This window comes from Rousettus aegyptiacus, unplaced genomic scaffold, assembly GCF_014176215.1.
Source record: "Rousettus aegyptiacus isolate mRouAeg1 unplaced genomic scaffold, mRouAeg1.p scaffold_m13_p_2, whole genome shotgun sequence".
Taxonomy (NCBI): Eukaryota; Metazoa; Chordata; class Mammalia; order Chiroptera; family Pteropodidae; genus Rousettus; species Rousettus aegyptiacus.
Window position 1 is genome coordinate 33,908,762 of NW_023416295.1, and position 17,037 is coordinate 33,925,798.

The following is a 17,037-nucleotide window of genomic DNA, read 5'->3' on the forward strand; positions in this document are numbered from 1 at the left end:
CAAAAGGTCTCCTATCAAGTAAGGCCACTCCTGATGTTGACCCTTCACCGCTCCTCAAAATTTACAAATAGGATGAGTTTTGCTCTTTCTAGCTAACTGAAAAATAATTTTGACACTATAATAATGTATTTACTATAGGTAAAGTTCCTCTTCTAATTCACTTATCAGCAAATACTTACTGAGAGTCTACATTATGCCAAGAACATGCTAGGAATGTAAAGATAATTAAGACTCAGCCCTTCTTTCAAGAGTTCTTAGTCAAGAGCAGGGAACTGAAAATGGAAATCCAGCAAGATAAGTGCTGATAAAGATTGTATGTAAAACATTGCAGAACCAGACATACTTCAAGAATCTTAGAAGGTAGAAAAACCAGTCTTAAAGAATTCATTAGCAAGACAAAGGACTTTTAGGTGAAAACAAAAGCCAAAATATCCTAGAGGCGGGGCGAAGGGTTAAGAGCAGTTATATGTTACTGGAAGGCATACATAAGTAAGGACCAGATAAGTGATGAGAAAATGGGCAGACTCCAAAGAGAACAGGATCATAGGAAGCCACCCTGCAGGGCTATAAGCAAGGGAGTGGCACAATGACATGGTAATCAGAAAATAATTACAGCTAAAATAGCAACACTGACCAGGTACCAACACTGTCCCCAAGCCCTTCATATTTAATCATTTTAAATATCACAACAAAACTATTAAGAACAAACGATTATTAATCACATTTACAAATGACGAAATTGCAGCAAAAAGTGAGGTAATGCTGCCAAGTGTGACACAACAGAGCCAGAACTGACCGCTGCTCTTGACCACTGGACTACACTGCCTCTGCATCTGGCCACAAAGATTCACAAGAGAGAGACCAGTCTGGAGGCTGGGAGACTGGTGGCATGCTGGGATACAGGAAGAGTTTAAATATGGCTGACCAAACCACACGGGGCCTTTCAATCAAGGACTTAGTCTTTTCTTCAGAAAGTGTGTGGAGCCATTAATACTGACAATTTACTGAGCACTTTTAATACTAGGAGCGGAGTAAGGTGTTCTCATATTCATAATCGGATTTAATCCTTAGAAGAGCTCTATCAAGTAAATGTTAGCCTCCTCAAAGAGAAATGATCCAACTGAGATGAGAGGTGACATCAGATGCCCGTGATCTCTCTCTCTGGGTTCATGACTTGAACCCAGAAATATTCATTCTCCTACGATTATTTGCAATCTTCTCTTTCGCCTGGACTACAATGAGACCCTCAAGGAAAACCACCTGGAGACTTACAACCCTCACATCAATGGATCCAATGCCCTGCACATAATAAGTATACTCTAAGTGTATTCGTTGAATGAATGTTTATATAAAAGGAAAGATCGAAAGAAAAAATTATGAAAATATCTGGCACAAAAGCCATTTCCAAGTAACAGGTTTACCTTGTTTATATAAACAGTGTACACTGCTCTTTTTCTGTCCAGCTAGTATTCCTCTTCTTCAAACCCCTTTCAGCCATTCTCTAGTAGTAACCAGTGCTGTGCTCACCCCACAAGAGCACTAAGTGGCTTCATCCTTCTCTGGTGTTTTTTGATCCTCAGGTAGGAAACAAGTGTCCCCCTCTACTATGTACCACTGCACATCAGGGACAGTTTGAAAAACAAAAACAAAAAACAAAAAAAAAACAGTGAATGCGGAGGAGAACGACATGCTGGCTGGGATTCCCTGGGCTCAAATCCACAACTTGCCACGTACATGACCTCGAGCAAGTCATTCGTCCTGGCTAAACTTTGTACAAAATGGAGAACAGTGTTTAGAGGATTCAAAAGAAGTGTATAAAAGCACGTTAAAAGTGATAAAGCCCAGAATAAATGACTGAAATATTCTGTGTTATAATTAGTGATGCACACCTCATATCTCTTATCAGAGTGTAAGCTCCTCTGGGCACATCCTTTCTTTCTATCTAATTCATCTCCGGGCCACCCGCAGAGCGGTAAACATAAGATATCACCAATACCAAATTATGAATGAATGAGTGGATTCTCTCCAAGTACTGACAAAGTCACTACAGGAGTGAGCTCCATGAAGAATGGTAAAAAGAAAATCCATTTCTTCTGTGACCTTCGTGCAGGGAAGGAAAGCACTGCTTAGATTTCTTAGTAACTTTCCTCCCCTTTCCCACTCCTTCCACCTCCAGACAGTAACTCAGAGAAGCCACTATCATAATCATCACTGCAATAAGACCAGGAAAACAAATACAAATGAACTTTCCAACCATACACATTCACTACCCCTTCATGGGTTGGGTAAGTCAGGCCTTTTCCCCTGCTCCTAGAACTAACATTTAGCTTTATCTATTATACAAAAATGATACGAAATTACTTCTAACAATAAATAACCATGATTGTATGTGAGCATGTATATGTGAAAATACCCCAAAACACACACATACACACAAGCACAAAAGAGGCTTTAGAAGCTCACTACGACTCTGTCATGGGTTTGTTTCAAGCCAAAACACCTCAGCTGAACACATCTTCTTCTTGTCTTTCCAAACAGAAATATTTAACTGCTGTCCTCCAAACTGGGTTTGATTTATCTAATGGAAAGCATACTTGAATATAAGATTAAAAGCAAAAAGGGACAGTTAATTCTTTCAGGACTCTAGAGAGCCCTAATTTCAAATTTTCATGAAAATTTACAAACTAAAGTACTTAAGCACCAGGAAAACTGGCTTGGCACACCCATCTCAAGCATAGTAAAAATGTCATCATACTTATTTCATATAAACACAGGTCTTGACTTCACTTTTTCAAAAAATAACAAAAGGCTGGGCCCTGAAGGACACAAACCCCCACCCCAATCTTGTTCTCCTTCTCTCTGGCAACATGAGCACGTACCCATCACCAAGGCCAACATTTATAACTGTAAACCGAAACCACACGCCAGTCTTCCAAACCACTCTGTAATTAAGGAACCTAAATAAATCTTTAGAGAAGTTTTTACTTAAAAACAGTTGTGACCCATATGCTTCACATTATTTTGTGAGCATGTCAGCATTGTTATTTTACCACACACAAAAATGTATGGTCTATTATCATATAATGACGATAACGTAAGGGGCAAGCATGGTTTTTATCCCACCACATCAAGAGCATGGTTTTAGCCACTTCTTCTGTCCTCTAGTTGAGCTCCAAGAATAGAGACGGCCTAACATGTGAATGCAAGTCTCCCCTTCATTTCCAGATCAGCTCAACGGCTGTTCGTGGAGAGCCAAACTTTCCCAACACCGAGTTATGCTCACTGCATGTTTCCAAACAGCTGTACCTATTGCTTTTAGGTTTCAGAAGTTTGGTTTGGGGCTCATCTGTTATTTTCAGTCAGGGCGGAATGTTGGGTTGCACGTTCAAAATTATCTAGCTGGTATTTATGTTCCTCCTCCGTCTTATTTCTGTTCAGAATGTTCGTCCCCACAGTGGTTCTTGCTCTCACGGTCATCGAGGGCATCGGCAGGAATACTTTCCCAAAACTTTGCACCCTCCACCCTGCCTTTTTCTTTCAAAGTTTATTTCACCTACATGCAAAGCAGAAAAGATGCTCTGACACCAAATACATTACCAACACCACCTAAAGCTTATGTTCTTCCAAGCACACCCTTATTTTTCAGTTTCTCTGGTTCACCCTTAATGAGTTACATGAAAAATCACTCTCTAAACCAGTCAAATCCATTCCAAGAACTTAGTTTGTCATTTCCATAAGCCAAAGAGTATAAAAGAACAAAATTTGTCTCAAGAAACTTTACTAAACTTAGATAACTGTTTCTGCCTTTTTAGTTCATATCTTTTTCTTTAAAAGCTCTCAAAATGGTATCCCCTTGCATTCAATCCTGAATCCTAGAATACTTTCAAGTCACACTAGGGAAATTGGTTTGGAATTTAACCCTCTTAAAATAGCTCAGTCTCAAAATTCTTATCTACAATTGAGAGCAACAATCACTCCTATTTCTAGTTCAGACCTAAAAATTGGGTGTTTCTAAAACTAAGTAACAAAAATGTGTTTTTAAAAAATTCCTAACCTCTCTTTTCCACCAATTTCTAATTTGATATTGAACCCAATCAAGGGCTGACATAACCCACAAAAAGAAAAGATAAGAGAAGGAAAAGGAGAAATTATGTGTGGTGTTTTGCACGGTAACCTTGAGGGTTTTTGGTATGTTTTTAAGGGGAGGCACAATGTTGGGCTTCCTTGTAAAAGACTGTTACAGATACCTGTGTATTTATAAATGTCTCATATTAATTCAGAAAACGTTCACCCACTTGAAATATATCACGTTGATAAATTAGTGGTACAGCCTTCCACTAGACAGTCATACTATCACATCCTAAGGAAAAACGTCAGGAGAAGTAAGTCTTTATAGTTATTTATCCCAAATAACTATTGTTTTTTATCCTGAAAAGCTTTTTTGCATCTGTGTCCTATGCCAATATAAACATGGTAAATTAATAAATTTACAGTGATCTCCTCATAGCCACAATACTGGTAAGTACTCCTAACGACCTACGCCTTGGAACGAAAGATAGAAAACAAAAGTAAGCGTCTCTTAAAAATTAATAGCAATGGGTAAAATGTACACCATGAAGTAAAAAAGGAAAGTAGATAAAAATAAACGGAATTGGGGAGGGAGGGGAGATAAGTGGAAAATAGACTAAATAAATCATTGCAAGGTTTCTATATTTTACATAAAATAGTACAATATTAACTCTATATGGACCCTGAAAAGTTAAGAATGTATATTATAATACCTAGAACAACCACTAAAATAACACGAAGAGCTACAAAAAAAAAAATCTGAAAAAATTAAAATAGAATTCTAAAAAAAATTCAAACAATCCAAACGAAGGCAGGAAAAGAGGAACAAGCACAGAGGAGACAAACAGAAAATAAATTATTAAATGGTAGACCTGAATTAAACCAAATCAACAATTACATTAAATGTTAATGGAGAAATACTCCAACTAAAAGGCAGAGAATGTCAGAATGGATATAAAAGCAAAATCCAATTATATGCTGCCTGCAAGAGTCACACTTAAAATATAAAGGCTAAAAGGAAATAAGAAAAAGATATATTACCACCCCCTGCATGTACTTTGCCATCTCAAAATAAGGATGGCATAACACATGGCAGCGTACAGGTGAGACTTAATTATCTTAAACATGAGCTAAAACCACTTTCTAATAAGATTTTATCAACATTAAATTTTCTAAGTTCATATACATTCTTATCTCCTACACACAAGTAGCTACATTGCCTTCTTTTGTCTATGTAATTAAAAAGGTGGGTTTCTATTAGCTATAAGACACAAGTAATCTCATCAGGGATGAATCATTTTAAGATGATATCTGTTCTGAAGTGACAATAGTAAAGCTCAAAAGTCAGGCTTTAAAACAGAGCATGACAAAACGGCACAAAAAGTTTATTTGTCTTTTAGAATAACATTGGTTTTCCAAAAATAGACACCACAGTATTTTTGTGAAATTTCACAGATCATCGGAATCAACCTCAATGTACATCAGGTCTCTCATCACTTTTTAATGGGTCACTCAAAAATATTTTTTCATCTTGATGGTCAAATGTAACTACCAAGGGACAAAAATCTCGTATCTGAATGTTCTGTGTATATAAAATGGCTCACATGTGTTATATTTATGTTTAAAGGAACAACAGAAATCTCTTTGTAATTAGTCAAGAAATTCTCTTATTTACAGTATTAGAATTTACAAACAAAGTTCTTTCGAAAAGTCACAAGTTAGTTATGGATTATAATCTAAAACGAAGAGCAAACAGCATTCAGTCTTTTTTCACAATTTTAGGAATTTGATTTATAATCCTTTTGTGATGAAGGAGCTTTGGGGCACACTCAAATTCTTCTTAGCCCATGGGCCTGATCATTATCAAAATCATAATGGAGTTCCTCAAGGCTACCCAGTCCAGGGCCAGCTGACTGAGAGTCACTGGACCCCATAAACACCTTCCTTCTACTGAAGACTGATAAGAAGTTGGACTTGGCCAAGATGTGTGACTCTTTTTTGAAGGTGAATTGCCAAAGCCAGGTATTAGAGACATGCATTAGGAAGTAGATAAGAGGCTTTGAGATACAGAGATACGAAATTATGCCAGGAAGGAAAAGGACTGGACTTAAGATATGAAAGCAGTAAAGAGGAAACATCTGCTTTCAGGGCCTAGAAGTGGCTTTTTGGAATTTAGTAGTACTCCCTTGTGCTGTGGAGGACTTCCTTCAGAAAATGGTACCCTGAGCACGAAACACCGCAGGGGGAAAGCCCTCCACAGGGCAGCATCCTGCTTTGGGCTTGGCAAGCAGTCAAAAGCAAAGAGGCTGATTAAACTTTATCCATCTTTGTTGCTAGAGAGACTTGAAGGTTCTGCCATCTTGAATTAATCCCCTATTAAAAATGGAAGAGTATGTGAAGGCTAGAAGAGAACGTCCACAAGGACAGGGTTCCCAAGGAGTTCGAGAGCACCCATGAGATTAGAGGCACTATACTCAACTAACTATGTGGGTTGAGGACAATGATTAAGAGAATCTGTCCTCTCCAAGCTTAAAATCGAACAAGAAGGAAACTTAAGTTCCCCCTATAGAGGGGGTGTGAGAAGTTAATTAACACGTTAGCAATATCCTAAACACCTTCAGAAAAGGAAAAAACGACTTTTTTAGCGAGAGATATGTCACGGAAAGCTGCAAAATCTGAACCCTCCAAGGCATGCACAAGGATACAGGCCAAGAGGACACAGAGAACAAGGAGGAAATTACGTTATTTCTCCTGTCCAGAAATTAATAAAACACACCACATTTAGTGAAAAGAACAAATAAACAATCAGACTCTTAATTCAAATTCAATAAGCTCATAAAGTATTTTTAGTATCTTTTAACAAAAGAATGCTAACAATCATCTTTTATTATCATACTCATATAAATAATTACACAGTTTACAGTCTACAGGAACAGCCCTTACTGCTCAAGGTAAATACAATTAAAACAAATTCCCAAAGCAATTGCTTCCAATTATCTTTTTTGCAAAATTTTCTTTCGATTAATTTCATAGTTAATTTTTATGACTTTATTAAGGGCAACTAAATCTTGGAAATACCTACCCCAAGAGAGATGATTACTCGCAATACCTTCCTAATTACCCTTAGGAGTTATTTTACTCACTAAAGTAAAAAGAATGATTTCAAGTTCTCAAAATGCTAGCTGATTTTCAGATAGATACTGTGTTCTGATTTAAAGCCTAAAAAAGTGCCACCTCATATGCAACATTGGGTGTCTTCATTTTTGTTTAACTGTGAAACACACATTCTGATTTCGGTTACTTCACATCCACATCCCAGATAGTTAAGACTGTTCAGTTAAGTGAGCCTTTCATGTTTACGACACTCAAATATAAAGCACATTTGATCTGATAGCCCCCTAGTGCCTGTTTGTACACAAGATTCAATGAAGTGGGGTCTCAGCTTCCCTCCAGTAGAAGGGAGTCACACAGAGATGCCAAGCCACACTAGAAGACACTGCAGACCTTCTTTGGCATCACGTACTGTAGAAGCGCAAAGAGAGCTGGTTACAGTTAACGCAGAAGGCTTTGGATGGAGATGGCATCTGAATGGGAACTCCAGGCACACACTGCTTTGTTTCATTAAACAAAACAAAGTAAAAAAAGAATGCAGAGAGGAGAGGGAGCGGGCAGTAAGTAGAAGGTTATCAACCTCTTCAAGGTTTGCTCTGTACTTCCAGCCTTACAGGGGTCTGCAGAGGGTGTTTATAAAGTACCTTGTACAGTGTCTAAAGTGGAACAGGTGCTTAGTAAAGGCCTGGAAGACCAGCTAAAGCTATTCACATTTTAGAGAGCAAGATCTGCCACTCTTTCAGAGTGGATGCAAAATTCAATGAAATAAACAAATACTCATGAGATGCCTGATTATAAATAGATATACGCACATATATACACACACATACCATTGTATATATACAATGAAATGTCTGGGCTTGCATGTATAATTGTGGAGGGAGGAAAGTGAATTGGCAAAATAATAACGATAATAATAATAATAAACACTTCCTGGTTATTACCAAAATTTATATCATGATTGTAAGGGAGGAAATATCTTGGAAGTAATTTTAAGAGAATTCAATATTCATTAATTCAATAAACATTCTATGTGTTACAGAAAGTGTCAGGTAGAATACAAAGGCTATCATCACCACTCTCAGGTGCTCAGTACAGAGAAATCATGTACTGCCTAAATAGATAATAATTTAGTCATTTGAGGACACATTAATTTGGTCTATGGAGCTTACCAAAAACTAAAATGCAACAAAAGAAGAACAATATTTCCCTATAGCATGAAAGAGATTTTAGTACCAAAAAAAATTTTTTTTAATTAAGATTTTACTGCTTCTCTTACTTCCAGCCACCTAAAATCTTTCAAATCCACCCTCTCCTGTCCTCTCCATCACCAGTTTTTCATTGCCTTAGACAACGTCCTCATTGCTGGCCCGAGTCCCAGTAACTCTTAAAGGAGTCTTCTATATCTAAGCAGGACACTTTTACAAGCCATCTTGATACAACACTGTCAAAATATGGCATTTTTCATTACTATGACTCTGTTCATTCCTAATCCCATCCTCACTGCAGCTAGATTTAACTTCTTGCTTTTATGTGTTTCTGTAATGAAGTCTTCCCCCCAAATGTGTTAAAATTCATAGCAAGGTTGTATCAATCCTGTCCTCGAAGACAACAGGCCTATGGAGTACTCTGATTTTAAGTTGAACGCATTATTTTTCCAAAGATGTGTCTGCAGCACGCATGGGGATTTACCAGATTGACTGGACTGAAAGGAAGTGACCCTAACTTGGCCCAGAGGCTCCTACCTGCCCCCCCTCCCACCAGGGTATCATAAGTACTTATTCAAATAAGGTTTGCAAATTCATGAGATTGACAAAATGCAGAAGACTTTTCTCTGGATTTCTAAACAGAAAACAAACGACTTTTGTTATTACACAGACATATCCATGTCTTCATTTTAAAAAGAAACTCAGTGAGTGAAGGAAGGAAATTAGAGGATTGTGAATTGGACCATCAAGATAAAAGCCCCCTCAGAGAATGAGCAGCCTCCAGGCTTGGAGTGACTGACAGCCCCCTCTGAGAGGTCCTCGTGTGGTCAAAAAGGAAGACTCCTTTTTTGTGTGTGTGTCTTCCAGATGGTTTTCACACTAGGGAAAGGGCTTCGACAATAAGATAAAGAAGCCTCAGAACGCCAGTAGGTCTGTTCTACACAGTATTTAGTTACTATTTTCATTTTTTACATTTTTTTCTTTTTAAATGCTGCCTTTAAAAAATGGCTTCAAAGTGGCCACACAAGAATGGGTAAACCAAAAATACCAGATGACACTGGTCCTGAAGGCTGGTTCCCTGCAATGCCCCTCCTTCTAAAATGCAAATGGGCCACTCTTCCCTTGACAAGACTTGCTGGCTCTCCACCACTCTGGCAAGAGGTTGGCAGAGGACGATGAAAGAGCAAAGCAGTACTCTGAACTACAGCTACTGCTGGAGGAAGATTTAATGTTACATAAAGCTTCCCAGGAGCTCGTCATAAAGGGGTCAGAAACAACTCTTATATTATGCCATCACACAGAAAGCACGGCCCTAAAATGAATCCAGATATGGATAACTCAAACATCTGCTTTCAAGTTTTTTTTAAGCCATGTCAATATGTCTGCAAATTGGCCACAAGAAAATGACCGTATTGAAATGTCACATCCACAAATCACATATACATCTGAGAGAAACACTAGGATCTGCAAGCAGGCAGTTAGCATTTACTACCATGAGCCTGCGGGCAGGGGTAAAAAGTCATCAGATAAAGACTTTGTATTTAAAGACCAAACTTTGAGAAACTAAGAATAAAGTTCTGAAAGCCAACAACAACCCTCCCAGGTCTGGAAGGTAGGACAAAAGACCTCCCCCCACCCCCCATAAAAAGAGACCATGCCCTGAGGCCCTCTGGAGACAAATACTGGGTCCTCCAGAGCTCTGCACGGTGCTGGTGTACGTTCTCTAACAGAATTTAAACTCAAGACAAGGTTCCAGCATCCACAAAAATCCTGAACTTAACAACTTCCTTCACATAAATCCAGACTGCTTTCTGGTTACCCAGAGGTCAAAATCAGGCAGGACACTCACACAGAATCCAGTTCCCAAAAGCTTCCTCACTGGGGTGCTACAGATTACAAAGCAAGGAAGGCCCTTTCCCAGGAGCTAGTCTGTGTCTCCTGGCTAGTGCCCTTCTGCCCACCATCTCCCCCAACAACCTTCTCCCAGAAAGCCCTCAATGATTCCCATTCTAGGAGTTCCTTGTCTACATACCTATAAAATCTCATTTATACATCTATTATACCCTCATATGCGGTGTTTTAATTTTTTGAAGACTTTTGGTTTACAGTTTCTCTCATTATCTCAGTGCCTAACAGAGTATATGCTCAGAATAAATTTGTAGAATGAATCCTGACACAGTCTGTCTCCTATTCATGCAAGGCTGACAAAATTACTGTACAGCATTTTCAAAGTCTATGGTCATTTACCAACTATTTATAAAAAAAAAAAAAAAAGGAGACATCAAAACAAATGTTATTCAAGTATGCATATGTTAAGTGCACATTCATATGTTTACAAAGAAAGAGCTCTGTAGTTAGAATATTCAAAGAAGGTAAAGAGAAATGGGACTCTATTTTAGAGTCTCTAGCTGAAATTCTTCATTTAGGTTATTTCTTAGTATTCAGCAATTCTCCCTAATGCTGGCCTATACAGATTCTATTTGAAGACATAGGCAAATGACCACCTAAAATCTGCTTTAGAAAGGCAATGTGATGACATGTGTACCAGCAACACTTTAGGATCTTGTTAGTTCCAGAACTAATACGTAAAAGCAATTGGAGACATTTACAGAGCTGACTGATCAAAGTATCCTGATGAAAATGAGGCTGTCTCTGCATTCCAGACCCTCAAGTTCGAGGTTTACTTTCCAGCATGGCCTCTTAAGAGTCACCCAGCACAGTCCTCTTCTGCCTCCTCTCTCCTCCTGCCCCACCCCCACCACCAGCAAAATACTTCCTCCCTGAAAGAAGACACAGAGTTTCACTATCCTAGAACTTGTTCTTCAGTGTAGATTTTCTAGAAAAATCACTGAAACTTGTCAAGGTGGAGCACTCAAAACTTTTGTTAGATAAATAAACCAATAAATTTTCAAAGACTCCACATTAAATCTCTATAACTTGAACTGGTTAGGAGATGGTCTTGAAAAACTGCGGTTAACAAACCTGTTCCTCTTCCATGTGTCTTTCTTACCATTGAAATCTGGCATGCTGCTGATTTCAATTTAGTGACATGCCCTAGAATAATGCCAAATGACCCTCAGTGGAGTTTTCTATATCCCACTAGTAGGCTCAGTGACAGAGAAGAAAATCTATAAAGATTTGGAACAAAACCACATTTCTCAAGAGGTTTCAAACTGTGAACATTTATTGGAGGAAGACTTCTCTGAATTCATATAAACAGTCATTCAAATAGGGAATCACAACTCCTAACAATATTCTATGATTCCTAACTTTATTGCTTAAGGTTAAAAAGAACACACACACACACACGCACGCACGCACGCACGCACGCACGACTGCTCTCTCTGAATGTGTATACTTGAAACCCCTACTGATTGAGAAAATATCAGTCTCTCCACTTGCTCCCCAGGCCCAAAGACTGGGATCACTCTACACCCTATATCCTAGCTGCCTAATCACCATCATAAACTAGTTTCAGTCTAGAAAATCTTCTATTTGTCATGACTTATGGCCCACATCTCTTATCGAAAGGAAGAGACCAACTATTCAAACAAGTCTTGGTTTGCATCTCCAATTTTCATAAAATGATGACAGCTCAACCCATTACTCAGTAGGTTTTAAAATTAAGGCTCTGTCTTTTACTGATGACAGTATATGTATGTATACTCTGAGCCCTTTCCAGAGAATCCAATCTCTAATTGTCTGTAGTCCACCTTTAATTCGAAGCCGGGTTATGAGAAAGCAGAAAACAAACATAGGAAACTGTCACAGAGTATCACCTGAAGGAGACAATGCAATCTATCAGTTCTTTGTATTCCTGAATCCATTCAAACCATCAATAAGCTAAGTACCTGAACTAATGGGTTTTGATCTTGGACGCATACTGGAATCACCTGGGGATCGGGACGCCTCTTTTCCCCACCTCACCCCCACCCACTACTCCCCACCCTCCCCCTGCTGCAGACTACACAGACTATGATAGAATTCTGTGGTGGTTCTACTGAGCAGCCCAGAATAACACCACAGACTTAAACAACTTTATAGACTTGTTTTTCCTAAACCGTGCTTTAGTATTATGTCCTCTCCATTTAGTGAAGTGGAATAAGGGGCAGCTATATAAAATCCACTATTTTCTGCAAGGAAATTTTGAGAGTTGTTACTCAAGACGACATCCTTCACATCATAAGTCCCATAAGAGAAATCACTCTGAAACCTAACTGGTAAGGAAAACTTCACTTCTCTTGAGCAACTCAAGTGCTTTCATCTTTTATGCAAAAACAGTGTTGTAACTGATCATCTTTCTCTTTTTGTTTTAACTACCAGGAAATTAAAAATCCAAGTTCAATAACCATAGAGAACATCGTGGTATTAACTTTCGCTTGGGTCCCATTTATCTTGTCTCCTTTGCTCTGACTTTTAAAAAGCTATTCATTTGATAATGTTAACTATAAAATAGTAAGCTACCTCCAGTTAATTGTCGATGTGAGGGGATATAATAATTAGCTCCTATTCACATTCCTCACACATTTTTGAACTATAAAAGACCAAATGATGCAATTAGTATGACTAAAACCCATGCATATATGTATAGCTCTTCTTTGTTTTGTTTTGGGGTTTTCCTGGGTGGGGAAGGGAAAGATGATAGCTGGATAGATAGACGGACAGGCAGATATGTGAACAGATCTATCTAAGAGAGTCGATTTCCCAGAAATTTTTCATTTATTCACTTAAAACTATAACATACTAAACTATTCACGAATCTAGAATAATTTTTAGTATGCAAGCAGATACACATAGGTTTTCCAAAATAAAAAGACTGTAGTTTAAAAATTATAGCAGCACTTAAGCAAGAGTAAGTTTGAAAGGCCCTGCCTCACGTTATAGAGATAGGAAATCTGAATGCATGACAATTGGCATGGATTCTCTATTTGTGCATTCCCAATTTTATGCTTTATCCTCTAATCTAGCACTCAATAACCTCACAACTCCCTCTCACTTCTGTGAAAATTCAATATTATTTTCCTTTCATTCTAACTCTAAGAGGATTCTTCCCTTACATTCTTTTATGGAAATACTAAAAAAGAGGCATATGCTTATGAAAATGTTTTGTTCCATTCGCCAAGGTCTCCAATGTAAACAAACCAAATCTTGGTCACCAGTAACTCAAAGAGTTAAGAATTATTTCTTAATTGTTATCCCTATAAAGAAAATTTTTAAATTTCCCTTCTCTTTCATGTCAATAAAGCCTCTCAGGTACATCTCCAAGTTGATAAGAAGAGTTTCTGTCACAACTGCTCAGATGACAATGAAGTAGAAAAGGAAAAAACCATCAAACATAGATGTTAACTAATCTTTAATTACTCTTATCTAGACTAATCTCAGAAACCCTAAAGAGTAAATGGCCTCATATATACCCTATTAGTTTAGTTCTAGCCAACTGAAGGAAACCTGCCATTCACTAACACTAAAAAAAAGTTTCTAGTGAATGTTTTCCTAAAATATACCACACATTTCTTAAAAAGGAGGATCATCTATCCATAGAATTTTAGACTTGAAAGGGATCTCAAAATTAAATATTTTCCATTCATAAATTCTTTGTTGACATTCGCAACTTAAAACACCCAACAATAAATAAATATTATTGACAGTACGAGTTAATCTGTAAATATTCAGCAGTAACATTATCATTATATACTCACATCTCACATAGTCACTACTGTTTTCTGTTCTCTATTATGTACATTTAAAGAAGCTTCCTATATTTTAAAAATTATATTATGCAATTTGAATTTTTTTTTTTCTTTTTTGCAGAGGTCACTAAATATCAAGCTAAGATTTCCAAGCAAAGTCCTTACAATTTGGCTTCATCTTTTGCTACGAATTCCCAGAACATCAGACATTTTTGAACACGTGATTAAAAATCTATTTAATCTATTTAACTGTCACTATAAATGGTTACATGCCAGCCACTGTACAGGCACTGAGAATTCAGCAGTGAACATGGACCTAACCTTCTATGGGTGGGATATTGGGGAAGACAGGTTAAGAAAGAGAGTACTGTATGCCAGAAAGTGGTGAAAAGAAATAAAGCAGGCAGAAAGGACTACAAGTGCTGGGCAGGACAGAAAAGGAAAGCAGGCTGCAACTGTTAGAAAGGATAACAATGGAAAGATCCACTAAGAAGGTGACATTTGAGCAAAGACTTGAAGAAGGTGAGAGAGGAGGACATATGGGTGAGGAGGTAAAGAGGGAGAGAAAGAAGGAGGAAGATTAGATAAATAGACAGATAGATAGATAGATAGATAGATAGATAGATAGAGAGATAGATAGATAGATAGATGAATGCGTAGTAGATACATAGATGGGCAATACTCTATTTTAACTATAATACTTTAATGCTCTATCAAATGCCTACAAAGAGTTGGTTGACAGTGATTTTTAATCATCCCTTTGGGTAAATCAATTATCAATATTAATAGCGACAAAGAGCAAGATACTCAATTTGATACTTTTGTAGTACAAAACAAACAAACAAACAAAACAGGAAACTTAGTATATTCCCATAAGGAGATACTGTATGCAGAAAAAATAAGATACATGCATATAAGAAGATAAATAGCTCTTTAATAAATTCATGGAGATGTATAAACTGGAATTTGCTTTTTATATCCAGTAAAACTATTTAGCAAAAAACAAGTATATTTTTCCAGATTAAGAGGATGCAAGAAAAGTATGTAGAGGATGCGTTGTAAGCTTTTTTGCAATAATTTGATCATGACCAATAATTACAACAGAATGACTGGTATAAATTAGGAAGTAAAATTCAAAAGTAACATATTATTTACATTATATAAGATGAAAATACAGAATGACAGGAGTGGGCTTTGATTTTCCCAAAGAAAATGAGGATTATTGCTTTAAAATTAAAATCCAGTGGTCAGAAGTAACATTAAAATTCTGTAATCATTTCTAAAATTTTAACATTTCTTCACCTTCCATCTTTGATGACATCCTTATTTAGAAAAAGAATTTACCTAAAGTTGTCCTAAACACAACTTAAATGACACAGTGTAGAAGAAATTTATTTTTATTTATTCACCACTCATCTGGGAAAAGTTTAATCCAAAAAAAATTAACATTGCATTGGCTTAAGTTTCAAAGCTGGTTAGAACCATTTTGACACAATTCCCAAAAGATGAATATGGGAACTGACACAGATGACATCAGCATCTAATTTTCTAAAACTCTCAATAAATATATCATTTCCAAGAAAATCAGTAGTTTGGGAACTGGGTCAAAGACAGATCGATTGCCATAAACTATCAAAGCATTTAGATACATCTTCAAATATTCCTATTATTAACTACTTCTATAAACAATAGCAACAAAATGTGACACTCTTAAAAGCCTTCATTCATAGTAAACCAATAAGCCACTAGTCTCTGTGCAGAACAGCAGTGTGGAAGGAAAGAAATAACAACAGAAACATGAAAAATGAGTCCATAATTTTCCTTTTGTAGTTTAAAATGCATTCCAATGAAATTAAAATAAAAATGTGGAAATGCCCTGTGATTACAGCCATTACAAGAAAAAAAATATTTGAAAGCACTTTAAGAGAACTTATTTTCTTTCTAAATTATACTACTGAACTCAAGATTAAATCACACAGAAGCTTGCTTTACATGATACCCATGAGTTGACTTATCAAACAGGAACGACCCTAATGAAATGAACAAATGATTATAGCAAACAGGAGGCTGCGTGACATACTGACTAAATTCCATTCCATTTTCCCCTCTGTGGGCACATGGACAGACTGTATTTCCCATCTTCCTATGTGGTTAGGTTGGCCCATGTGACTGAACAATGGCCAGTGAATAAGGCCTGACCTTGCTCTTTCTTTACCTTCCACAGCAACCTTAAAAGCCATGTGTTCCAGTTGTTATAACTATAAGATAGAAGTAGCTTGGCTATGAGTCACCACTTGGAGGAGAACCTCTGAGGAAAGCCCTCTGACCCAGTTCACACTCTGCTATCAGTAAGAAACAAAGCTTCATTGTGTTATGTCTTGAGACATTTGAAGTCTTGATGACCAAGTATAACCTACCTTATTCTAATACATCCCTATACTCCCTAACTAGATCTCAAACATACTTACAACTAACTGATCACTAGCTAGAAATTTACTCAAACTCTTTGTTTCCACAGCCAAAAATTTCACTTAGGACCGATTATAATTTTATAAGTTCTATTCAAGATCAATGCCAAATAACGCAAACACCAAAGAGAAATTCTGAAGTCCCTAAATATAAAAAAAGTGACAAAGATTTTCCAGGTTTAAGATTCATTTATGCTACTGTATCTATGCCTGCAAGAAGTTATAGCACTCATGATCACAGATATGATACTATTATAATGAAAATTATGTTACATTATGAAAAGGAAGCAAATGTTCAAAGCATTAGACACCGTTTTCCATTTGTTTTAGGAACAATGCCCAACAGACACTCATACACATTTCCACACTTCCTCCTTCCTCATACCCACGTCCCAGGTAAATGAGTAACCAGATAGCAATGACTCACCCATCCACATCAAGTAATCTGAAATAGCTACATGTGTTCATTTTATAATTTATGTCTTAACATCT

At 37.1% G+C, this 17,037-nt stretch overlaps 1 protein-coding gene across 4 annotated transcripts in view; it reads right to left on the reverse strand.

Moving 5' to 3' along the window:
* The window catches only part of MYO1B (myosin IB), a 158,491-nt gene that overhangs the window by 84,002 nt on the left and 57,452 nt on the right, over window positions 1-17,037 (reverse strand). The gene's annotated exons all lie outside the window — the stretch shown is intronic.